The 25,484-nt window shown below is 40.1% G+C and overlaps 1 long non-coding RNA gene across 3 annotated transcripts in view; it reads right to left on the bottom strand.

The window, feature by feature from the left end:
- Positions 1 to 2,761: 2,761 nt before the first annotated feature.
- LOC133044188 (uncharacterized) overlaps positions 2,762 to 25,484 on the bottom strand; it is a 61,242-nt gene continuing 38,519 nt past the window's right edge. Inside the window, exons 2-5 of one of the 3 annotated variants that reach the window (XR_009689897.1) lie at positions 21,007 to 21,061; positions 19,110 to 19,274; positions 14,763 to 14,931; positions 2,762 to 3,565 (exon numbers count right to left, since the gene is read on the bottom strand). This is a non-coding gene — a long non-coding RNA (uncharacterized LOC133044188). Of the gene's footprint in view, positions 3,566 to 13,590; positions 14,932 to 19,109; positions 19,275 to 21,006; positions 21,062 to 25,484 lie in introns of those variants that run through there. The other 2 variants (XR_009689895.1, XR_009689896.1) reach the window with 2 other exon arrangements.

The raw sequence follows: 25,484 nt of genomic DNA, 5'->3' as shown, positions 1-25,484 counted from the left end.
TGTAAGCACTACCATCATTCCTCTTTCTTTTAGAATCTTTAAAACTCATAGCCTCTGTGAAGCATTTTATCAGAGAATATGAAAATCACCCCTTTGCATAAATAATTATTTTTAAGAGAGTAAAAAATTAGTGATCTTTATTTGCTCTGTCAGCTTTAGATTAGAACTATATTTTGTCCCTGTTTTGCACAGTACTTTGCCAGGCACACAGAGGAGTTGAAGAAATAGTACTTGATGATAATTATGATGCATCCTGTGCTTGTTCACAAGGGACATTTGCTAAAGATTAAAAGTAAATTCACAACTAATTGATTGCCAGCCATAAGCTATCCTGCTGGGACTTCCCAACTACCAAATGGAAAAAAATGACTGGGCAGATCTTACCAAGGACGAACCCAAATATTAAAAACCATTTTCCTTCTTAACTTGCCTACAACTCAACAAATCAGAAGAATGGCAACTTCAGTATTTCTGTAATTTTTCAAAGGGCCCAGTTCAGGAAACTAAACTAACCTTTAGTTTAAGTGTTGTTGTTTGTCCCCCCTAAGTTGTCCCTTTCAAACCATTGGGTGAACAAATATTTACTGAGCACTAACTATGTGCCTTGTGTTTGTAGACTCTGGGAATGCAACCATAAATAAGACACCCATAATTCTTTCCTTTGTGGTGTTTACCCTAACAGGGAAGGAAAATAGTAAGAGACTTTAAATAGTGACAGAGAAAGATAAGGAAGAGAATATTAATGTATTTTAGTGTCAGAGACAGCTCTGTTTATTTCCTAATTGTTTACACCTCCCTAAAGTTGAAGGCAGATGTTTTTATACTTCTGTGCCTTGTGCATGAGAGATGATCCAGGAAACCTTAGTGATTATCCTTCTAAGTGAAACATGATCCATAATGGTATAAGAACAATCAACTTACTAATGAGTCATGTGGATGAGCAATAGAGAGGTATTGAGAAAATAAGACTGGTTTTTTTTTTTGTTTTTTTTGTTTTTGAGGGCTTAAATTCTGCCTCAGAACAGGACGTGACCTAGCCAGAAGAGCCCTGCAGCTGAGATTTTTTTCTTTGTCCTTTTAACATCTTTTTTTTTTTTTTTTTTTTTTCCTTTCTGGACATTCTATTCTCTTTCTTTAAACCTCTTATCTGCCATCTTCTTCCCTTCTTTCACAAAACCTGAAGCCATAGTGTCTGGTTGTGTGACAGGAGTTATCAAGTGTTCACCAAGGTCAAATTCTTCTCTGCTTTGGGTTAGTCATTTCCATGTCCCCCTTGAAGATAGGTGCGGTCATGTGATAGTTCTGGCCAAAGGAATGTGAATCGCACCCTGGATTAGGCTTTCTACGGCTTGTGTTTGACTTGCCAACTCTTTCACGTCTCCTACTGTGGATTCTGAAGCTTAGTGAGTGAAGGGCAGTGTCATGGATGCTGGAATTTCCTTTAACTTTAGTCCCTATGTGATTGCCTATGTGGCACTACTGGTAAAGAACCCGCCTGCCAATGCAGGAGACACGAGAGATAAGGGTTCGACCCCTGGGTTGGAAAGATCCCCCAGGGCATGGCAATCTACTCCAGTACTCTTGCCTAGAGAATTCCATGGACAGAGGAGCCTGGTAGACCATAGTCCATAGGGTGGCAAAGAGTCAGGTGTGACTGAAGCGACTTAGCATGCACGCACTATGTGACTGTGATAAGTAAAACTCACCCTGATACTGCGAATGAGAAATAATTTTTGAAATTTGGGGATTGTTATCACAGCATAATTTGGACTATTCTGACAGATACAAATAAAGAGGAAAGTAACTATAACAAGCATGCACAGTCATAAGAAAGCTGGCAACATAGTTCATTCATTTAACAAGTACGTATTGAGGTGCTGCTCTGTAAGTGCAAGAATCTACACTGGGAATATGGAGAAAAGACGATAGGGTCACTGCCCTCAAAATGCCTGTTGTCTAATAGAAAAAACTGACAAATATATAATTATGATAGAAATTCACTGGAAAAAAATTTTTTTAAAAGTCAGTAAAATATGAGGAAAAGTTGGGAGAAATCTTTGTTTGCCACTAGAGGTTAGGAGTGCAGCTCTCTCATATTTTTGTAATTCATTACTGTTGTTGTTATTATTGTCATCAACCTATTTATTATTACAGACCATGTGCCAAGAAACTGTCTTAAAATGAAAGATAGGATTCCTTCCTTTTAGATTACTGAAATGTCATTAGTACTTCATAGTACAGAACACCTAGGTACTCTTCAGGCAAGTTCTAAGTTTGTAGGGCAGGAAGAGCATCTCAGGCAGAGTCTTTAGTGGAAAGGCCCTGCTGTGATTTCAGCAGTTGTGTGCAATGTAGCCACTTCCCTCTTCTCATGTCAGTCATTCCAGTGGCCACTGAGCATTCACTGTGTACCAGGTCCTATCCTAGACTCTAGGGGACATAGAGCTGGGAACAACACATGCTGCCTGCCCCCTCTATGAGCCAGCAGGCCATGAACTTTAAACTTTAAATGTCATGATCATTCATTGTGTAACAAATATATCATGTGCTATAAAAAGAGAATTTTATTGGACCATGTTGGTTGAGGGACCTAGGTGAAGAGTCATCCAGGAAGGCTGGTCATTAAACTGAGTTTGAAAGAATCTGTAAGTGCAGCATGACCATATTTACCTGTCAGGGGGTTCTCAGGAGTTTTTTAAATGTAAAATTTCTGAAAAATTGTTGGTTCTCAGTCGATGCTAGTTATTGGACAGAGTCATAGAAACCTGTGTTTACATGATCAAAAGCAAAGTATTAATGGAGAAAAAAAGAATGCAGCTCCTACCACATATTAATTCATATTTTATTACTACCATTGTCAGTGTTAAAACATTTCACTGAGCTGTTTCATAATCTTATTTTTGTGTTTCCCCTGACATCTCTCAGTGCAACCACTGGGGAAGCCCCTGTCTTCCTGCCTGCCTTGTTTTGGTTTTGTTTCATGTACCTTTCCTGGCAACGGGGTCCCTTTAGTTGACTGGTTACCATAGGAGCCTACTTATTCTGAAGGGCAGAAAGTATTCTAGGGAAATCAGCAAACTACAGGAAAGGAAAGACTGAAAGTCTCTTGCCCAGATTATGAGTCAACAGGTAAATTTGACTCACTTTATTCCAAATTACTTCTAGGTGGAGTCTAATCTCGGGTGCAAATGGCCACTTAAATGTTTTATTGCTTCAGTGTAGGTGTTCTGTCAATCATTTTAATCTTTATTTGCATGGCTGTAAATGGTTAAAATAAATAAGTCTCTTGATTTTACCACTTTATTTTATGACTAAATTTCTTATGTTCTCATGCTCACTCACTTTGGACTGTAGGCCACCAGGCTCCTCTGACCATAGAATTCTCCCGGCAGGAATACTGGAGTGGGTTGCCATTTCGCCCTCCAGGGGATCTTCCTGACCCAGGGATCGAACCTGAGTCTCCTGCACTGCAAGCAGATTCTTTACTGCTGAGCCATCAGGGAAGCCCCAACTTTCTTATATTGCTTCAAAAATGAACTTCTTGGAGTTTATAGCTTAGTTCTCACTGCATGGAAGTGAAAAGAAATTTTGAAAATATGTTTGATGAAGATAATTGTAAATGACATACAGAACCAACCTGCCTGATAGTTGGCATATATAGGGAGAAAGATATTGAACATCTGTATCCATGAGATTTTCATAAATGTATGATCAAGGGCTAAACTTAAACCAACTTGAGTTTCAACTGAACAAATTGTTTTTCATTTGAAGAAATGGGAAACTAATATATACTTTGTCAAAAACAATTATTTCATTTAAAACTCTCAGTAATGCTTTGATCATTTTATTGTTATTCTCATTTTTTAAATGAGGAAATTGTAGGTCACAGAGACAGTAAATGCTTTTTATAAGAGCCCCAAATCCCTCAGGAACAGAAAAGCAGTAATTTTATTATTTCAGTTGAGTTTATGAAGTAAATTAAAATTTGAGTAGTTCCTAGCAAATTAGAAAAAGTGTGACTTTTAAAGACACAAGGAAGAGGACAACTGTGTCATCCATTGTGCCATAAAAACAACTTACATTGGGACAAGAGTATAAAAAACCCAGGCTTTTTTTTCTGATGTTTGTTGCAAAGGAAGCACTGTTATATTGGCAAAAAACAGCCCTGCACTTTCATTCAACGGAAAGAAATCAGCAAGTTCTCTGGAACAGGTTCGGGCTTAGTGGAAAATCATGTCCTGGTACAAAAGTAATAGCCTTTGTAGATAAATAACCATTTATAGCTTTTTATCTTAGTTAAACTGTTATCTTCCAGTCTGTAAAAGATAATTTGGGTTTGCCGAAGAGATTTTTGAAGAAAACACGCTGCCTCTTATGAAATCCATCTCCCCAAGCTCTGCTCCAGAGTTTGCAGGCATTCTGTCAGTACTTTGCGAAGAATGTCTCTGAAAAGCAGACTGTTAGCCCTGAGTAACATCTCCCTCTGTTGAATTATATTTTTGTCGCCTAAATAACAGGTAGGGTTTGAAAGCAAGAGGATGCCCCAGCAGAGAACTTCCAGGCTTTCCATCACTGAAACCTAAAGATATGCTTTAGGAAAAGGCAGAAGTGAGGCATCCAAATCAATTTAACACTTAATGGAAAAAGTGCAGAAGCATTGGAACAAAACAGTCGATAAAGCACTAGATTACAAACTATAGGCCTGATGGAATGGCCTCAAGACAGAGGAGCTGAAAGCTGCATATTAAAATCCTCCACTGACATTCCTAAAATTAAAGTTTACTCCTTGATATTTTATCTGCAAGAGAAGAGTTTTAAGGATTTGCCAACTCCTGGCTGTTGCTATTACAAAGCTGAAATAAAAAATTAAATATAGGGGAACTGCATATGATAATATTTTTCTCTATTGTATTAAAATACACGTAACATAAAACTCACTATCATAGTCATTTTTAGGTATACAGTTCAGTAGTATTATGTACCTTCGTGTTGTTGTACAACCATCTCTACCATCCATCTCCAGAATAGTTTTCATCTAGCAAAACTGAAACTCAGTACCATTAAACAAAAACTCTCCCCAGGACCCCCTCTCCCCAGCCTCTAGCAACTATCATTCTACTTTTTTATGTCTCCTTTTCCTTCATGTCCCAGCCCTTGGTAACCACAATTCTAATCTCTGTAGCTCTTCGTTCTCTATGGGGGAAGGGGAGTTGTTTTTAACATTCACCACATTTAAGTGGGAACATGAAATATTTGTCTGTGTCTGACTTATTTCACTTAGCATAATGCCCTCTAGACTCACCCATGTTGTTGCAAATGGCAAAATTTCCTTCATTTTTAAGGCTGACTGATATTCTTTTGCTTAAATACATATATAATTCTATTATATGTGTACAATACTTCATTTTCTTTATCCATTCACCCATAAATAATATTTCATATTACAAAATGCTTTTCATTTTTAGAAGTTGCATTTTTTGTGAATAATATTGCAATATTTGTGAATAGTTTCACTATTCACATGTTAGCAATGAGTGTAAATGACTGGAGATTCCCTTAGCAAAGCATTAACCAGCTCTTCTCTATATACAGTAAGGTTCCACTCACACTAATAAAAGGAGATTTCACAAATTGTAAGGTGTATAACCTAGCAGAATATGGCTGGGGAGATCTTAGGATCAAGTACAACTATTAAACAGGCAGAACCGAAAGGTTCCGTGCCTGCACACACTTGGTATATAGCCACAATATAAACAGTTGGCCCCAGAAGTCTATTGTTTCTCTGTATCTTGTATACTCTTTGCAGTTAGCTCTGAATCATTATTTCAAAAGAAAAATCCCAGTGATTTGTTCTCCTCTAATCTTAGTAGAAAGCATTTCCACACCTGAGTGGACTTTATTTTTCCTTCCACTCTCAGCATGGAGTAAGAGACAAAGCAAAGAGCCTCCTTGCTAATCCCGCCTCTGCTTCAGATTACCTCCAAGACTTTAGTAAGTCATTTCTTATCTGAGCCTTCCTTCCTTCATTTGTAGAGCAGGGGGTTGCTGAGCAGGAAGATTTCTAAAGTCCTTCCAACTTGAAGATTCTGTGATAATATAGAGTTGTTACCAGGTGTCTGGCAAAACTCCTAGTTTCTGTCTCTGTTTTTTCCCAATGTACATTTAAATTATGGGTCCCTCAAGTAAATTTCAATAAAAAGCCGCCTAAACCAGGGTTAATTGCAAGTTTTAAAAGGGGGAAGGGGAGAACCCATACAAAGAGCTGTTGAGAGCCCAAAGATTGCTACCAGGATTAGAATCACCACTTTTGTCTTGCCAAAATTCCTCTCTGAAGTCACACAGCCAATCCTCTAAATAAAAGAGACAGGTTCAGCTGGAATTATCATGCTTAGCCTAAAAATGGTGGAAATTTGAAGACACTGTTAGGTTGCTACCACATGAAATTTAAGTTTTCTTTTAGTTAGTATTGCTAGCATCTCTTGCTAGGGAGCAAAACCAGAAATGACAAACTTCTAAGCAGAAAAAAATTGTGTTTATTTAAACCCAGAAGCATCTATTGCTTGCCCTCAGTATTCTCCAGGACCAGGCTCACACTCAGAGCTCCACTGGCCCCAAATCCTCTTACTCTGGACATCCTGTTACACATCATATCAAACACATTAATGTACATGGACATCTCATCCATAATATATATCATGTTTGTTTAAATTCTAAGAAGGCATTCATCATCTTTTTGAAACTGTTTTATTTTTAGGTTTATTTCTCTTATTTTGTAACCTATAATTTCTATTTTTAGATTTTAACATTTCCCTGGCTTTTTAAACATTTCCCACCTCTGGTGTCCAGTGAATTAATATCTCCATGATTCATCCCATATACAACATTCTTCTGAAAATTCACCAGGTCATCAGAATCGGGCCACACAGTAACACCACAACCTGTGATGACTTCTCTAGCTACCTCACAGGCCAGCTACATCTCCTGAACCCAACTGTGCTCCGGAGCTTCCAAAGCCACCAGGGCTGAGTTTTGATTTGAGGCCAGCACCCTTAGCCTCACTAATAATCAAATTCAGAAAAAAGAAACAGAAGTAAATGCAAGTTTCCCTTCAGAATATCAGCTTGAGAACCATTCAGATATGGCCTTAGGACTTTATATCTTCCTAGAAGTTGGTTCTTCCTGTGTCATTATAGTCTGACCTTTGAAACAGAACTTTGCCCGTATGTTGAGGCTGTATTAAAATAGTGCTAGCTTCAGGTTCTGAGTATGGAACTTTCAGGGAAACTGTCGTGGCCCCTGGGAAGGCGAGAATTGTAAACCCGAAACTTTGGACTGTACTTAGCATTGGAAAAATAATCAGTCTGCCAGAACAGACATCTTCTGTATTCCGACACCTGGTATCTAATCTAGAAAACATTCTAATTGTTCTCATTTTTTTTCCATGACAAAACACAAGCTGTTGCCTCGAGAGGGGAAAAAAGGGCCCAGATAATCTTGATTATAGGGTCAAGGATCCATTTAGGACAGCAGCTCTTTTTCAGTGTTGTTTGGACACAAAGAATGCATTTCACTAAAGCGCTCCTTGGACATTTCAAAACAAAATCGCCTTGAGCATTCACGAAATGGACTAAGTTAGTGGAGTCCATTGATAACTAAAAAGCAGATCCATTCAGGCATATGCAGTTTAGAATCATATGTATGAGAAATTTCTCCTTTAAATGTCCCAGACCTCTGGTAAATGCTATACTTTCCCCAGATCTAACCCAGAGATGCTCTAGGTACTTAGAAATGTTCTGAAGTAAATGGATCTTCTTTTACATTTTTTGTTGGTTACAACAACCAGAATGCATGCCTGGCAGTGAAACAGAATACATAAAATCCATGTTGTTGATTAATTTAGTCACTAAGTCGTGTCCGACTCTTGTGACCCCATAGACTGTACCCAACTAGGCTCCTCTGTCCATAGGATTTTCCAGGCAAGAATACTGGAGTGGGTTGCCATTTCCTTCTCCAGGGGATCTTCCTGATGCAGGGATTGAACCTGGGTCTCCTGCATTACAGGCAGATTCTTTACTAACTGAGCTACAGACCCCGCATATTAATAAGGACTTCTTTGGTGGTTCAGTGGCTAAGACTCCAAGCTTCCTTTGCCGAGGGAAATTAAGATCCTACATGTTGCACAGAGTGGCAAAAAAAAAAAAAAAAAAAAAAACTAATAAAAAATAAACTTGCAAATACCAGGCTCAGATACTATCTCTGTATGGTCCAATTTGCCTTGACTATTAGCAGTAAATATAACAGAAAATTCAGAGTAAAATGTTTTTCAGTTCATAATTGCAGTGTTATTGGCTTAGGTAAACATCTTTACCACAGTACTAATTCCATGTCCAAATAAATGTCTCCAAGAAATATCTAAAACACGATTTCCCTACCAGAGAGGATGACTCTAGGAAATGATTTCAGGAGGATTAGAGGATAAAATGACTTTCAGATTTATATTCATTTTCCACTAATAAATCTGTTTTTTCTTTATCCAATTCAGTTCAGTCACTCAGTCCTGTCCGACTCTATGCAACCCCATGGATTGCGGCATGCCAGGCTTCCCTGTCCATCACCAACTCCCAGAGATTACTCAATTTCATGTCCATCGAGTCGGTGATGCCATCCAACCATCTCATCCTCTGTCGTCCTCTTCTCCTCCCACCTTCAATCTTTCCCAGCATCAGGATCTTTTGCAATGAGTCAGTTCTTCCCATCAGGTGGCCAAAGTATTGGATTTCACCCTCAGCATCAGCCCTTCCAATGAACACCCAGGACCAATTTCCTTTAGGATTGACTGGTTGGATCTCCTTGCAATAAAAGAGACTCTCAAGAGTCTTCTCCAACACCACAGTTCAAAAGCATCAATTCTTCTGCACTCAGCTTTCTTTATAGACCAACTGTCATATCCATACATGACCACTGGGAAAAACCATAGCCTTGACTAGATGGACCTTTGTTGGCAAAGTAATGTCTCTGCTTTTTAATATGCTATCTAGGTTGGTCATAGCTTTTCTTCCAAAGAGCAAGTGCTTGTGCTTCATCCAGCTCAGCGTTTCCCATAAAGTACTCTGCATAAAAGTTAAATAAGCAGGGTGACAGTATACAGCCTTGACGTACTCCTTTCCTGATTTGGAACCAGTCTGTTGTTCCATGTCCAGTTCTAACTGTGCTTCTTGACCTGCATACAGATTTCTTAGGAGGCAGGTCAAGTGGCCTGGTGTTCCCATCTCTTTCAGAATTTTCCACAGTTTATTGTGATCTACACAGTCAAAGCCTTTGGCATAGTCAATAAAGCAGAAATAGACGTTTTTCTGGAACACTTTTGCTTTTTCTATGATCCAACGAATGTGGGCAATTTGATCTCTGTTCCTCTGCCTTTTCTAAATCCAGCTTGAACATCTGGAAGTTCACAGTTCATGTGCTATTGAAGCCTGGCTTGGAGAATTTTGAGCATTATTTTGCTAGTGCATGAGATGAATGCAATTGTGCAGTAGTTTGAACATTCTTTGGCATTGCCTTTCTTTGGGATTGGAATGAAAACTGACCTTCTCCAGTCCTGTGGCCACTGCTGAGTTTTCCAAATTTGCTGGCATATTGAGTGCAGCACTTTCAAAACATCATCTTTTAGGATTTGAAATAGCTCAACTGGAATCCCATTACCTCCACTAGCTTTGTTCATAGTCATGCTTCCTAAGGCCCACTTGACTTCACATTCCAGGATGTCTGGCTCTAGGTGAGTGATCACACCATCGTGGTTATCTAGGTCATGAAGATTTTTTTTTTTTTTATAGTTCTTCTGTGTATTCTTGCCACCTCTTCTTAATATCTTCTGCTTCTGTTAGGTCCATACTATTCTTGTCCTTTATTGTTCCCATCTTTGCTTGAAAAGTTCTCTGATTTTCTTGAAAAGATGTCTAGTGTTTACCCTTCTATTTTCTCCCTCTATTTCTTTGAACTGATCACTGAGGAAGGCTTTCTTATCTCTCCTTGCTCTTCTTTGGAACTCTGCATTCAAATGGGTATGTCTTTCCTTTTCTCCTTTGCCTTTTGCTTCTCTTCTATTCACAGCTATTTGTAAGGCCTCCTCAGACAACCACTTTGCCTTTTTGCATTTCTTTTCCTTGGGGACGGTCTTGATCCCGGTCTCCTGTACGATGTCACGAACCTCTGTCCATAGTTTTTCAGACACTCTGTCTATCAGATCTAATCCCTTGAATCTTTTTGTCACTTCCATTGTATAATCGTAAGGGATTTGATTTAGGTCATACCTGAATGGTCTAGTCGTTTTCCCTACTTTCTTCAATTTAAGTCTGAATTTGGCAATAAGGAGTTCATGGTCTGTGCCGCAGTCAGCTCCCAGTCTTGTTTATGCTGACTGTATAGTGCTTCTGCATTTTTGGCTGCAAAGAATATAATCAGTCTGATTTAGGTGATGTCCATGGGTAGGGTCTTCTCTTGTGTTGTTGAAAGAGGGTATTTGCTATGACCAGTGCATTCTTTTGGCAAAACTCTGTTAGCCTTTGACCTGCTTCATTTTGTACTCCAAAGCCAAATTTTCCCATTGTTCTAGGTATTTCTTGACCTTCTTATTTTGCATTCCAGTCCCCTATAATAAAAAGGACATCTCTTTTGGGCATTAGTTCTAGAAGGTCTTGTAGGTCTTCATAGAGCTGTTCAACTTCAGCTTCTTTAGCCTTACTGGTCAGGGCATAGACTTGGATTACCGTGATATTGAATGGTTTGCCTTGGTATTGAACAGAGATCATTCTGTCATTTTTGAGATTGAAACCAAGTACTACATTTTGGACTCTTTTTTACTATGATGGCTCCTCCCTTTCTTCTAAGGGATTCTTGCCCACAGTAGTGGATATAATGGTCATCTGAGTTAAATTCACCCATTCCAGTCCATTTTAGTTCACTGATTCCCAAAATGTCAATGTTCACTCTTAACCATCTTCTGTTTGACCACTTCCAATTTGCCTTGATTCATGGACCTAACATTCCAGGTTCCTAAGCAATATTGCTCTTTACAGCATTGGACTTACTCCCATCACTAATCATATCCACAGCTGGGTATTGTTTTTGCTTTGGCTCTGTCTCTTCATTTTTTTCTGGAGTTATTTTTCCGCTGATTTCCAGTAGCATATTGGGCACCTACCCACCTGGGGGATCATCTTTCAGTGTCCTATCTTTTTGCATTCTCATGCTGTTCATGGGGCAAGTATACTGAAGTGGTTTGCCGTTCTTTTCTCCAGTGGACCACATTTTGTCAGAACTCTCCACCATGACCTGCCCATCTTGCATGGCCCTCCATGGCATGGCTCATAATTTCAATGAGTTAGACAAGGCTGTGTTCGATTTGGTTAATTTTCTGTGACTGTAGTCTTCAGTCTATCTGCCCTCTGATGGATAAGGATAAGAGGCTTATGAAATTTTCCTGATGTGAGAGACTGCAGGGGAAACTGGGTCTTGTTCTGATGGATGGGGCCATGTTCAGTAAATCTGGTCCAATTTTCTGTTGATGGGTGGAGCTATGTCCCCTCCCTGTTGTTTGACCTGAGGCCAAACTATGGTGGAGGTAATGAAGATAATGGTGACCTCCTTCAAAAAGTCCCATGCACACACTGCTGCACTCAGTGCCCCCGACAGAGGCCACTGTCAACCCACGCCTCTGCTGGAGACTCCTGGACACTCACAGGCAAGTCTGGGTCAGTCGCTTGTGGGTCACTGCTCCTTTCTCCTGGGTCCTGGTGCGCACAAGGTTTTGTTTGTGCCCTCCAAGAGTCTGTTTCCCCAGTCCTGTGTAAGTTCTGGCAGCTCTATGGTGCAGTTAATGGTGACCTCCTTCAAGAGGACTTATGCCATACCCAGGTCTGTTGCACCTAGAGCCCCTGCCCCTGTAGCAGGCCACTGCCTACCCATACCTTTGCAGGAGATACTCAGCATTCTGGCTCAGTCTCTGTGGGGTTTCTGGGTCCTGGTGTGCGCAACATTTGTTTGAGCCCTCTGAGTGTCTCTGGTGGGTAAGAGGTTTGATTCTAAATGTGCTTTTGCCCCTCCTATCATCTTGCTATGGCTCCTCCTTTGCCTTTGGACATTGGGTATCTTTTTTTGGGGGGGTGGGATCCAACATTCTCCAGTCAGTCGTTGTTCAGCAGTGAGTTGTAGTTTTGGAGTTCTTGCAGGAGAAGATGAGTGCACATCCTTGTCCTCCGCCATCGTACACCACCTATCAGATCATGGTCTATTCTTTATCCAGGCTGGAGGAAATGGCAGAGAAGGGATGAGAGTACTGGCAAGGGACTTTGCCAGTCCTCTGAACTCTTCTCTTCTCTAGGAAGCATACTCAACAAAGAAAGGTTATTTGTGAGAGAAACCAAACAAATTTCAGTTATTTCTATTTCTTCTGCCTACTCTTGGTTGAAGGTCATAGTGGTGGTGGTGGTTTAGTCACTAAGTCGTGTCTGACTCTTTGCAACCCCATGGACTGCAGTTCACCCGGCTCCTCTGTCCATGGGATTCTCCAGACAAGAATACTTGAGTGGGTTGCCATTTCCTCCTTCAGAGGATATTCCTGACCCAGGGATAGAACCTGCACATCTCCTGCATTGCAGATGGGTTCTTTACCAACTGAGCCACCAGGGAATCCTGGAGGTCATAGTATACATATCTATCGCTATATTTCAGAAGTGTGCTGCCTGGCCTTTTCCAGAGTGAAGTATAAGTCCATAGGAGAAACTAACAGAAATTTCTTGTGGTTTTTTTTTTTTTTTTTTTTTTCCCTTTTACTGTTTTGCTCCATATGGTCTTGCCAACCTTATTGGACTTGGGGCCTGTCCCGCAAACAGGATTCCCAGGTATATCCCTTCCATATAGCCCTGGTGGGCCGAGGAATGGTGTCAGAGGTCCCGGGAGCTATGGCATTAGGGGAACTAGCAAGTGTGTTCAGGAGAGGAATTCAGTCTGTTCAAGTCAGTTCAAGTCTGTTCAGGAGAGGTGTCTCACCTCACACAAGTTTCCACAGGGCCCAGACCTGGGATATGGCTCCCAGCGAGTCTGGCGGCCAAAGCAGTATGATAAGTGCATGCACACTCTCCCCCCACCGCCAGCCCCACCCCTACCCCCGGCCCCACCCCCACCCCTGGCCCCACCTGCACTCAGATGTCCAGGAACCCCAGGCCTATGTGCACCCTTGTTAGCTCAGAGCAGCAGGCCATCTTCCTGGGACCAGCAGTTACCCACCCCCGCACTCCTGATGCAGAGTGGGGAAGGTCATTTGAGCCAGACCCTGCTATGACTCTGTGCCAGGAAGGTACACAGGGCCTTTGAGGGAGTCAGGTCTCCCAAGTGTCTCTCATCAGCAGACATCCTGACATTGCTAAGAAATTTCTAGAACTTAGAGGTAACTGGCCCAACTTCCCTTGTTCATGGGGGTGTAGTTTCTTGTCTTTTTCACTTGGAAACAAGTGTCAAATAAAATATTACTTCTTATTCCTGATTTTATGCCAAACAGCAGTCTACATATCTAGTGATTTGTTTTTTAAATCTTTCTAACTTACACTCTTACGTGAGTGTTGCTGATTTGGTGATACATTAACTGCTCCACAACCTCTTTTATACACGTTGTAAGTTGAACTGGGCAAAATTCCTGGAAGAGACAAAATACTGTGGCCCAGGGTATTATGGTTTTCAAATAGGATATGACAAAAAACAGGTAAGAATACTCTCTAAGGAGAGGCCTGTATTGGAAGAAAATTAAGTTAGGTGGCTTATTAGGACTTTTATTGAATTTTAAGAACTTTCTGATTTGTTTACTCCTAGAAAGGGCCCATCCATTGTCCTTTGAAAGCATATTATGCAGTCTGTAACCATATCCTCCATGATTAACATTTTTGAAAGAGTTTAATTTTCAAATGGACTGGGGAGCTTACCACTGGGACTGTTTTGAAAGCCTATTAGGTATTTCATGACCTGACTACTACAAAAATTTTAGCTATTGTTCTGACTTCTGATTAGAACTGTGTATAGAATCCCTTCATTTTAATTAATATTTTCGCTTACTCATTAAGAAGCTGAAGGTCAAAGTTATGAAATGACTAGCTACACTGCTACTTAGCAGCTAGACATAATTTCAAGAGTTCTTTCCATCACATGGTGGTACTTAGATATATTTTAGTAATTTGTATTAATTTGATTAGATCTTTGGAGGAAACCTAAAGTTCTTGCAGTGAAGTTATTACTTTTATCCTCTAATGAAATATTTGACAACCCTGAAATTAATTGCCCATTTATTCTTTCGACAGATACTATTCAACCAAGAGATTCTAAGTGGCTGAGGAGGAGGGGAGTACAGTACATAAGGCGTGGTCTCACCTTCAAGAAGGTTATGGTCTGGCAGGGACAATAATATACTTTGGCAATTCTCAGGACTGCCTTTCCCACTGGACACGATAGGCACTGTCTAGAGCCCACAGTACTTTTAGGATCCATGAAATGTTTTGATTTCAGTATCTTTTCAAATAAGAAGAAAAAAATGAACACGTCTAGTCTGGATTACATTTGTCTTTATACCACAGTCATTAAATATAATTTTTACCAGTTTGTAATGGAGAAAAAGTCCAAAAAAGGCAAAAATGCCCAATACCCATGAAAGTCATATTACAGCTCTGGAAATGCTACCCCAAGCATAGAAACCTGAATGCTTCATTTGCCCTACTTACCATCTCAGAAGCTTTATATATCTACCTTTTGTCTCCATTTCTGTATAGCACTCTTGGGAATTTTGCCTCAGGCTAAAATTTCCTTTACAGAGGTTCAAAGATAGCTCTGGTGATAGTAGAGGTTGGTTTTCTGAACTCCGGAATCAAGTAGGCTTTCTGTTCATATATTCTAGAAATAAAACACCATAATCTTAAATTTATGCCATTTTATGACCCTGACAAAAACCTCTGAAACAGACTAATTTAAGGTTTTCCAATCTACATGATGATCATAGATGTTCCTGGAAAATAATGGGTTCTATGACCAAATGATTTTGAGGACTGCTGTATATAATATTCCCTGTTCTTGTTGATTATCAGTGAGCATATTAAATGTTATCAGATTCCCAACTGTAGACAAATCTGGTTAACTTTGTTTAAAACAGCATTTTCCAAACTTCTTTGAACAAAGAGCCCTTTTTCAAGAATGTTTATTAACATTTCATGGGAAACTAATGTGCCTTGGAACATAATTCAGGAAATACTGGTCTATACCAGGCATTGGCAACCCTTTTATGTAAAGGACCATATCATAGATATTTTAGGTTTTACGGGCCAGGTAGTCTCTATCAAAAGTACTAAACTGTGCAGAAGAGTATCTATAGACATTGCATAAACGAATGGGTGACTGTGTATTGCAGCACAACTTACAGAACAAGCAGAGGACTGGATTTGGCCCAAAGGCCCTAGTTTGCCAACCCGTGGTCTACACTTTCCACTCCAACCTTTCAGAACAGCTACAGCTCCACCCAGAAAGGTTCCAAAGCTATCTCACAACATGTCACAGTCAAAAACAGCCAATCCACCCTAAGCTTTTATTTGGAAAGTATCTTTTTGGCCTAAAACTAATGTCAACCTAAATAAATATCTACTCTTTTCATCAAAGGTCTTAAAAGTACTTGCCAGAAGACACAGAGGATATTCACTAAAACGTGAACAGTGGATATCACAGGATACAGAACTACAAGGGACTTTGGTTTTCTTAGTTTTACTTTTCTGTAGCATTTATAATCAGAACAAAGACAGCAAAATGCATTTTTAAATAACTCTCCTGTAGTTCAATATTTTTCAAAGTCCTTCTCTTGTCTAACGATCGTGCCACCTCATGATTAACAGCACTTGGTGGTTCCCATTGCCTTGCGTGCGTCCGTGCTAAGTTGCTTCAACCGTGCCTGAGTCTCTGTGACCCCATGGACTCTAGCCGTCCAGGCTCCTCTATCCATGGGGATTCTCCAGGCAAGAATGCTGGAATGGGTTGCCATGCCCTCCTCCAAGGATCTTTCCAACCCAGGAATCGAACCCACATCTCTTCCTGTGTTGGCAGGTGGGTTCTTTACCACTAGCACCACCTGAGAAGCCCTCCCGTTCCCTTATATGGTCTTTTCTCATATCCCCCTCCCAGTTGTCCTTCTAATTAAAACAGGACAAATGTAGGTTCTGCTGTCAGCTTTCCTTGGTCTCTTCTCCGCATTCTTACTCTCTCTTTATGGCTATTTTCTAAATTTATATTCCTCAATCTGATCCAGGTCCTTTTTGTCAGAATCACCTTGGAATTTACTAAGTATGTAGATTTCTAGCTCCACCTGAGACTGAATTAATAAAAATGCTCAAGGATAGAGCCTCAAGGATAGGTGTATTTTTAAAAGTCCATAGGAATTTAGGTGGTACCCTTATTTAAAAGAAAAAAAAATGCTGCTTTTGAGAGACTTAATTGTATAACTTTTTTTTCCTGGTTTGTTTTTTGTGCCAGATTCTTAAAGGGTTATTTAAGAATCTGTCCATCACACGCTCAGTTATGTCTGACTCTTTGTGACCCTATATAAAACTGTAGCCCACAAGGTTCCTCTGTCCATGGAATTTTCCAGGCAGTGGAGTGGGTTGCCAGTACTTCCTCCTCCAGGGAATCTTCCCAACCCAGGGATCGAACCCATATTTCCTGTGTCTCCTGCATTGTAGGCAGATATTTTACTGCTTGAACCATCAGGGAAGCCCTGTTTAAGAACATGGTTTATTTATCTTCTCATATTTTTTATAGGTAGCTACAAGTCTAATGCCCATTGACACATAAGATGGATCCCATTTTAATCAGCAAGACATATTAATATGTAGTAAACTTAAAGATGTATTTGTATTTGCTTGTTCTGTCTCCTTACCTTCCTTATACTTTGCAACCCATTATATTTGCATTTCTTTCTTCTGCCATACCACTGATATTTTCTCAAAGATCATCAATAGCCCTTTACTAGTTAAATCCAAGGGACACACAAGTCCTCATTTTTTGTGTTCTGTCTCTGACTTTTGGCATTGATAAACATTCTCTGGACTTGAAATGCTGGTAATTGCTGTCTTCCTAAATACCCCAAACATACTGCTGGCTCTTACCCCAAAATAAGCCCCACCTTACGGCCACAAATGTGTGCTTTCTTGCTTTGCTCCTCCTCTACCTTAATGATGCCACCATCCACCTCATTCCCCAAACAGAAACCCAAGTATTGACCTTAATTCACCATTTTGCCTATTCCATCTACCTTAGACAATTAATCACCAATTTTACTTACCCACATTTCAAAACAAAAGACTCTAAAAGCTCAAAGATTCTCTATAATTCACTTGGCAACAAAACCTGCTCTGAAGTGAAGTGAAAAGTGAAAGTGAAGTTGCTCAGTCGTATCTGACTCTTTGTGACCCCATGGACTATAGCCCACCAGGCTTTTCCATCCATAGGATTTTTCAGGCAAGATTAGTGGAATGGGTTGCCATTTCCCTCTCCAGGAGATCTTCCCGACCCAGGGATTGAACCCAGGTCTTCTGCATTGTAGGCAGACGCTTTACTGTCTGAGCCACCAAGGAATGGAGGGTTATTCATAGTCTTAATTCATCTCATTTATTTTGAGTATTTGTATGCTTTACTGTGAAGATATTGATATATTGATTAATGGCCTGAACTTCCTGAGTGTACTATATAGTATGTTTTGTACATATCATAGTATCCTTCAAGAAATATCCAAAAACTTCTTAAATCCAAAAAAAAAAAAAAAAAATGCTGCTCTCAGCAAATCCTGGGGATTATGAACTTGTATGTTCCAAATAACTCTCCAAATCCTCTCACTTTCTCCAACCCCTTCTCCCTTGGATAAAGTGACTATCATCTCTTGCCAGACTGCAATAGCAGCTCCCTAACTATCCCCCAGTTCTCATTGTTGCCTCCTCAAATCCATTTCCCACCTGCAGTCAAAATAATCTTTCTTTTTTTTTACAAAAATGCTAACCTTCTCCCTTACTAAAGCCGTTTGATGTCATGTTTTGCTTCTACCTTAAAGTTCAAATTTAGAACATGGTCTAGAATTCTCCAGGTGATCCGGCCCCTGCCTAAATCCTCAGTCTTATTTCTCATCACTTTCTGCCCTCAACTCAGCCATAGCAAAACCCTTCCAGTTACTCCATGTCCTGCTGTTTTTCGCATTTAGTCTTGGAGTTGGACTCATTAAATATTTGTTGAATGAATAAACAAAATCTAACTTACTTTCTGGGCTCTCAAGAGAGCCTGACAGGTATTTTCTCTGAGCACATTCCCATTTTTTCTTTTCATTCTCCTTGTGAGAATAATTATGAGGGATGGGAAGTAGACATAACAATGACCATAACTAATAGTATTATTTAATAACAATAATGGTGTGGACAGGAGCAAGCTAAATGTTATGACCAAACATAAATGTCCTGTTGCCCTAATGACATTTCAAAAGTATTGACTGGCATTTGAGCCATTTTCTTGTTTGTTTGTTTCCCCATTTAATTAATTTATTTATTTATTTTTGACTGCACTGAGTCTTCATCGCTGCATGCAGACTTCCTCTAGTTGTGGTTATTCAGGCTTCTTATCACAATGGCTTCTCTCGTTGTGGAGCATGGGCTCTGGGCTGGAGGGCTACAGCGGTTGTGGTACGTGGGCCCAGTAGTTTTGGCTCCCAGGCTCGGTAGTTGTGGCATATGGGCTTAGTTGCTCCATGGCATGTGGGCCCTTCACCAACCAGGAATGGAATCCCTGTCCCCTATACTGGCAGGCATATTCTTAACCACTGGGCCACCAGGAAGTCCTTGAGCCATTTTACACTAGTTGCTTCTCTAACTAACATTTAACACTCACAGTAGTTGAACCTCCGGTTAACATTATTAAACATCTACCATGTGCGTAACACTTTAAATACAGTGTGTAAATGATATATAATCCATGTAATAAACGTAAGGTGGGTATTGTTATCTCAGTCTTAAGGATCAGGAAACTAGGCTCATAGAGTTTGATGGATTTACCCCGAGGTCCCAGATTCAACAAGTGGCAGAAATGGGATTTGAAGCCAGTCCTCTTCATCTTCTATACCGTCTCTGCTCCTGCATGCTGTCTTTTGGGCTCAGTGAAAACTGGCCGTACTGCTGGGCAAGCTTGAAGTGATGAATCATGGGCGATCAGGAGGGGAACTAGAGAGGCACATGGGAAAGAGACTAAACAGGAAAGAAGGAAAAAGCAGAGAATGTACAAACTCCTTAATTATAAAGATATCTGGCTACATTTTAAATTCTATCAAGGAAGGGTCCACTTTTACTTTCTCCCCCTGCCTAGGACAGAGCAGGGAACAGAATGAATACTTAATGAAGACTTATGAATTGATATGAATTGACTACTTATTAATAAGATGTTGACAATGTTAACTAAGTATCATGACATTAATCACTCTCTACTTTTCCCCACCCTTCAGATAGAGTGTAGTTGAGGTCATAAGAAGGTGTGGTAGGTGCAGTGAGGTTTATCAGTAGAAGGAATTTTAATGCCTGTAAAGATCTCATTAAACTCTCTGAACTAATATAATATTTGAAAAATGCTGATTGCCAAAGCCAAAGTCCTGTGTTTGACTTTCAAGGAACAAGTTGTATTTCTGTCAATGAACTGTTTAGAAACTGTATCTTATATCCACAAATATTTATTAAGCACTTACTCTAAGCAAGGCAATGAGTAGGCACTATGCATGGAAACATCCAAATATCCAGATGTATACAATTTAAATACCCTTAAAATGCCATTTTGTTTGCCAAAATAATCCAAACAAAGACCTTCTATGGAGAGAAAAAAAGCCATCTTGCTTATTTCAACTATCATGTTGTTTTCTTAACTAAACACTTCCAAAGAAGCATTGTAAAAAAAAAAAAAAAAATCATTTTCCTGTGTAGATGATGCTGTGTCTGAATTCCGATTCTTGGTGGGAAAGCTGCTGTGGTTCAACTCTGGAAGGAAAAGCCTTCTGCTTCTTTCAGAAGTCTCAGTGAGGGCCAAAGGCCTCTGTCCAGGGTGTGTATGTGTGTGTGTTTGTGTGTATTGATTTCTAGAAGATGTAGAGCAAGATGAGCCAAAGGTATGTTAACCTGGTGCCTCTGATGTGCTTCAACCAGAATTTTTATAGGGCTGTGGAGCCAGAAGGCGCTCTCCATTTTACTTTAAACCTTAGCCAGAGGACAGAAGCAGGATCCAAAGTGAAGACATTATAAGTGCTTGGAGATGGAGGATATGTTACAGGCACCTGGTCCAGTAATTCCTAAATCCTGTTGCCATCAAAAACATCTGAAACAATTATTTGGGATTTTTGTTTGTTTTAAATTTTTTCTATTCTCTTTCAAATTCTTTCTGCATTTAGGTTATTAGAGAATATTGAGAAATTTCCTGTGCTATAAAGTGGGTCCTTGTTGCTCATCTGTTTTTAATACGGCAATGTGTACATGTCAGTCCCAAACTCCCATTCTCCCTCTCCCCTCGTCCCTTCCCTCTGGTAACTATAAGTTTGTTCTCTAAGTCTGTGAGTCTCTGTGTTGTTGATTAACTCATTTGTATAATTTTTTTTAGATTCTTCATATACGTGAGATCATATGCTATTTTTCTTTCTTGGCCTGATTTACTTCACGTAGTGTGATAATCTCCAAGTCCATCCATGTTGCTGCAAATGGCATTATTTCATTCTTTTTTATGGCTGAGTAATATTCCATTGTATATATGGGGGAAAACAAAATAATTGTTTGAAAAAATAAATAAAAATAAACTCAAACTCATTAAACTGTTGATCATGTTAAAAATAATAATAAAATAATTTTCCTCTGGACAAAAAAAAAAAAAACCACCTGAGAAGTTTCCTAAAAAATGAAGACTTGGGCCCCAATCACATACCTAGATTTTCCAATGGGTAGGAGCTGGGAATCTGCTCAATCAAGTTCCTAGGTGACTATGAAGATAAAAGATGACAAATAATCAATGACAATTATCAAATTTTGAGTATTTAGTTTACCATAATGTAGGCCTTTTCAGAAAGAAAGAACTCCATTACAGGTTGAAGAAGTCAACTCAGAGAAGAGTATAACAGAGATTACAGCCTTAGAAATATATTCTTACTACAGGGTCAAAAATGACAGTGTGTAGGCCCAAACCAGCAGATGAGAAGTCCAAAGAACTGCATTCTCCTCTGTCTTAGGTATATGAACTCAGGGAACTTACATGGCTACTAGCTGTCTCCTTAAATAAACTAAACAGAAACACCATGTCTAAATATAGGCATCACCAATGTGTTTAAAGTTATCTGAGCCTCAGTTTTCTCATCTATAAAATGGGGTGCTCATATGAATTCCTTTAAAGACTCATTTTCTCATTGCAAATGTTGAATTGAAAGAAGTTTTTTTTTTCCTCTTATTGAGCAAGTCTTTACATAGAAACACTGGTTTATAGAAAATGTTTTGTTTTTCTTTTAATCAATTTTGCTTTGCTCCTGTCTTCCAGAGACACTGTGGGGAAGAAAGTAGAGGTTCTGTATTCAAAGAGCAGGTTTTTGTTACATTTTCTCACCATTCCTGTCTCACTTTAATTTACATCAAAGTAAGAAGAGTAAATGTTATGGGTTGAATTGTGTCTCCCCCCCCCCCCCACAAAAGATATATTGAAGTCTTAAAGCCCAGAACCTGTGAATGTGATCAAATATGAAAATGGGGCATTTGATTTAATTAAGTTAGGATGAGGTCAGTCTGGTGGGCCATGACCCAATATGACTGATGTCCTTATAAAAAGAGAAAATTTGGATACATACACAGAGAGGAGAAGGCCCTGTCACTGACACTGAAGAACTATTCGATGAAGGAAGCAGAGACTGGAATGTTACTGCTGCAAGCCTGGGAACCCGAAGGATTGACAGCCACCACCAGCCACTAGAAAGAAGCAAAGACTGAATTCTACCCAGACTTTCAAGCAAGCATGGCCATGCTAACTCCTCAGTTTCAGCATTTTAGCCATTTCTGTTGTATTGAGCCTCTCAGTGTGTGGCACTCTGTAAAGGCAACCCTAGGAAACTAACACAGTGAGTGAAATTGTCTGTATCCTTGACACAACCATGTCTCCTCGCATCCTACCAGAGGAGAAAGAGGACTTCCATCCGTCTTGGCTGGCACACTAGCAGTGGTACAGTTTGGGGGCCTGTCCTGAGGCCCCAAGGAATACCCATCAATCCTTCCCTGAGCAGAGTCCCAACACCTGGAGTGGCATCACGAGGAGGATGGCCATGCAAGCCAAAAATGGGCTGGCAGGGACACTGGAGCTCTCCAATCTATTAAAAGTTAAAGAGAAAAGTGAAAGTCATTCAGTCGTGTCCGACTCTTTGCAACCCCATGGACTGTAGCCTGCCAGGCACCTCTGTGCATTGGGATTCTCCAGGCAAGAATACTGGACTGGGTAGCCATTCCCTTCTCCAGGGAATCTTCCCAACCCAGGGATCGAATCCTGGTCGAAACAAAATGAAACGTGGTGTTAAAAGCTGCAGCACCCATTCATTTCAAATGTGATGTTAGTACCTAAAAGTCGAAGTGCTGACCACCACTTAGCTCCGTACTTAAGGCTTATCAGTTTCACATACTTTATGGGACAGTTTGATCTGTCATTAAATTACATACAGTTCATACATTTCATTACAAAGTAGCATTTGCTTGGGAAAACCAGGGCCTCGCGAAGGAAATTGTGCCCGAACACCTTCCCGAGATATCGCCCTGCATTGTTGTCCTGAAGATGAAATATTAAAATAGTGGATTTGTAAACCAAAATCATTATCCCAACCTAGGTACTGCAGCTGTTTTTTTATCAACACAGTCTTGCATAATACAAAGAAGGTTTATTATTCCCATTAGTTCACTGGTGGAAATTAAATAGCAGGGCCAAGAAAAGCAATATATGTTCTCACTGTCAGATATGCAAATAGAGTGTATGAGGAACTATCCCTATTAACTTGCTGTCTGCCCAGAGAACCAGGCCTGTCCTCTGACATCCATCCGCTACAGGTTAATTGGGGAGGCTGCTTGTTTAAAGAGCCTAGCAATTATTCTGAGGAACTGACCAGCCAAATCTATTCCATTTGATTATGAGTGAAAATGCAGAGCTTAACTTTTCTCTAAAAACAAAAAATAAAACATGTTTTGAAGGTGGGAGGAAGGAAATCTGAATTCTGCCCAACACCTGATGCTGACATTTCATTCTGTCAAGAATATTAAATTGTCTCATTCAAACAGCTTTTTAAGCCATATATTACAAATAGGTGAGCTAGGGTGCTCAGTACAATGCAGTTTCTGCACTAGCTAGGGAATTCAGTGATTCTGAAATATTCTAGGCTCATGGTCTATTTCACTGTCCCTGTAGAATCTTCTGATTAAGTGAGGAAGCCCAGGAATACAGACATGAAAAGATTTTATTTTTAGTTGTTGCCTTTGGCAAAAGTTCTCTGCCTAAACGGAGGGGATTTAATCTAAAAAATCAGAGTTTTCTTTTTCTGCCACATAAAGAAATAAAAATAGCAAAGGCCTTGTAAATTATCATTCCTCAATGTCAGGATGTCTAGTTTTGGAGCCAATTGTCAGGTGAGGGCTGTTCACTCCACAGGCAAGAGTCCCCTGCCTGTTTCCTGACGCTAAAATGACAACTGGGAACAGATGAAGAGGCCTTTGGGCAAAAACATTTTCGTTTTTTTTCCATGAACAGGTATGGGTTTCAGGGAAGGCCAGAGATGACATAGATATTCTCATCATCATCATACAGCTCCCTTCCACCAGCAAAATTCCCTATGTCAAGGGTATTCACACACCTCTCGTACCATCCCTCACGGATGTCAGGATCTAATGAGCTCATCATGTATAAATGCTGGCACTGCTTTATCCTCACTCCCCGAAGCCACCTTGCTGGTGATCTTTCTGCAAGAGGCCCAGCATGAGTCAGGGTTGGTGATTTGGTTTAGTCACAGCCAACCCTAAATCCATAGTTCACTCTATCTGACCTAAAGCCAGGGAAATTTCAAGAGTTCAACACACTGGATCTTGGCATCCCCACTGTTGCCTTTATTCTAGTCATAATGGCTCCCTTGCATGCTGGGCTGGATTCTAAGACAGCCTGCCCAAGGTTTCTTATCTATTCCCCAGGACTGTTCCCCAGGGGCATGATATGATGGGCTATCATGCCCATGCTCATGTTACTTTACATAGAGAAAAGGGGGGGCTCTGCAGTGCAATTAACTTTAGGGATCAGTTAGGCTGAAATAGGGAGATTGTTCAAATGGTCCTATTCTAATCACATGGGCCCTTTCAAAGCAGAGAGTTGTAACCAGCCAGAGAAATTCAGAAGGTGAGAGGGATTTAATACGAAGGAAGTTCTCCATTGCTGAGTGACCAGCCACCCGTAAAGGGCACAGGGATATAGTGGTGAGCCCAACAGGTAAGATCTAAGACTTTATATTCTAGTGTGATCCTTACATGTTGGAGTCATTCCACAAGATGTGTGGATTTATTGCGATTTTGAAGTTATCTTAAAACTTGGAGTCATAAGAACATTACCTCCAAAATGTATGGAAATGTGATCAACATTATTCTTGCATCAAAGAATAGCAAGCACTACCTTTTACATCTGATAACTACAGTTTAGCATTTCTTTTGCAAGAGAAAAGAAAAAAGGTAGTAACTTTTATGTGGCAATGAAGTGCTCATGTTATACCTCGGTGAGTTAATGAAAAAAAAATCATTTCATTTCAGAAATTTGGGCAATTAATCCACAAAAAGAAAGGAAGGCTGTGGCCAAGACTGGAAGTACTATGGAAGTACATAAACAATTTGCTGGTTAGATCTCAGACTAGGTATGCCTCTTGATTACAAGTTTGGTGGAGGGTGGGGGGGAATCCTCTTACCCTCCCATTGGAAGCAAGCCCTGACTCTCACTGGAGACCATTTTGCAAGCCAAAAAAACTCATGCCAGTGAACACTGAATTTATCTCAATGTCAATGGCAGTTTATCACAGAGGGTGTCAAGGCCAAACAGCATAACTGCATGAAATGCCTGTGTGTATTAGACCAGTCCAAAGCCCTGAGTTTTGTAAGGCAGAGCCCTTCACAGAGGTGTTGGCCCAACATCATCAATATCACTGTTTACAGCTTGTGCTGCAAAGAAGTAAATAAAAAGTGAAGCTAAAAAAGAAAACAGACTCTTCATTGAGTTGCCTCCTATTTACCAGTAATCCCACTGAGGGTTTTTTTGGATTGGCAAAACTGAGCTGTACATGTTTATATTGGTAACATTTTCCAGTAGGTTCTACCAAAAGGTATCTGAGTACCTTATGTTGTGAAATTCAGGGACAT

Source organism: Dama dama, chromosome 3, assembly GCF_033118175.1.
Source record: "Dama dama isolate Ldn47 chromosome 3, ASM3311817v1, whole genome shotgun sequence".
NCBI lineage: Eukaryota > Metazoa > Chordata > Mammalia > Artiodactyla > Cervidae > Dama > Dama dama.
The sequence above is the reverse complement of the archived record's forward strand: the minus strand, read 5'-3'. Positions and strand labels throughout refer to the sequence as shown.